At 31.4% G+C, this 538-nt stretch overlaps 1 protein-coding gene across 7 annotated transcripts in view; it reads left to right on the top strand.

Annotated features, from left to right (window-relative positions):
* LOC106884491 (chloride channel protein 2) overlaps positions 1 to 538 on the top strand; it is a 154,668-nt gene that overhangs the window by 124,402 nt on the left and 29,728 nt on the right. The window lies entirely within an intron of this gene.

The following is a 538-nucleotide window of genomic DNA, read 5'->3' on the forward strand; positions in this document are numbered from 1 at the left end:
ATATATATATATATATATATATATATAGTGTACTGTTCCATGGTGGTAAGATCAACAAAAATGTACTCCATCTGGTGGGAGATAAATATTACATAACAAACACAGTATATATTTTTATGAGCTACTAATAGTTTCATGCGGTGAAAGCAACTCAGTATTTTATAACGCATCCTGTGCCTTCATGCAATTCTCAGGCTCTTTCCACATGGCATAACAAGCTATAACAGATGTTATAGCTTTTTATGCCATGTGGTCAGAGTCTGAGGATTGCATGAAGGCACCAGACTGAGTTGTTTGTGTCACATGAAACTATTAGTAGCTCATAAAATAGTATATACTATGTTTATTATATGTGTGTGTGTGTGTGTGTGTTAAATAAAATGAGACAACAAAACCAAGGCAGTGTGAAATTTCTAGGACATTTATAAAGAGAAAGGTAGTTTTACAGCTATATATATAATGTGTGAGTGTATGTCTGTGCATATATATATATATATATATATATATATATATATACACACACACACATATATCACAC

This window comes from Octopus bimaculoides, chromosome 12, assembly GCF_001194135.2.
Source record: "Octopus bimaculoides isolate UCB-OBI-ISO-001 chromosome 12, ASM119413v2, whole genome shotgun sequence".
NCBI lineage: Eukaryota > Metazoa > Mollusca > Cephalopoda > Octopoda > Octopodidae > Octopus > Octopus bimaculoides.